Consider the following 632-nt stretch of genomic DNA (forward strand, 5'->3'; position numbering starts at 1 on the left):
TTGGTTAAAATCTAAAATTCACTTTGTTTTTTAGGTTTTTTGTTTCTTTAAAGTTTTTGTAACAATTCTTTAATGCGCTGACGAAATAACTTAGTTAAGTGAAAATTGTATCTATGGATAATGTTTAGGTATCAATGGCCCCTAAAACCTACTTTGACTTGTAGATTTTTTTGTAATACTAGTCGTTGTGTCACATTGTTCTTACATTAGTCAAAATCTACCAAATTGATTGATATTAATAAAAAAAATTAGATTAAAATTCATGATTACTTCTGATTGATTTATTATAGGTTAAATAGTTTTTTTTTCCGATCTTCACACATAATGCATGTGGAGGTATATTTTCACTGTTATAAGGGTAGTTTGGTCACAAAAATTTTTTTAACCAGCAATAAGTTAGTAATAAATCAATTAGTAGTAAATATCGAATTTTATTCAAATTATTTTGTTAACATCAATAAATTTAGTGAATTTTGACTAATGGGGGAACCTATTTGTTAGACAGAAGCAAACTTCAGGGATACTAAATATAATTTTTCAAATCACAAAGGATTTTTATGTAATTATATCAAATTTTAGGAGAGAGAAGTGCAATTATCCCATATTTATCTATACTAATGTAAAAAGAAAAA

Source organism: Sesamum indicum, linkage group LG13 (genome assembly GCF_026168435.1).
Source record: "Sesamum indicum cultivar Baizhima isolate 11 linkage group LG13, ASM2616843v1, whole genome shotgun sequence".
Classification (NCBI taxonomy): Eukaryota; Viridiplantae; Streptophyta; class Magnoliopsida; order Lamiales; family Pedaliaceae; genus Sesamum; species Sesamum indicum.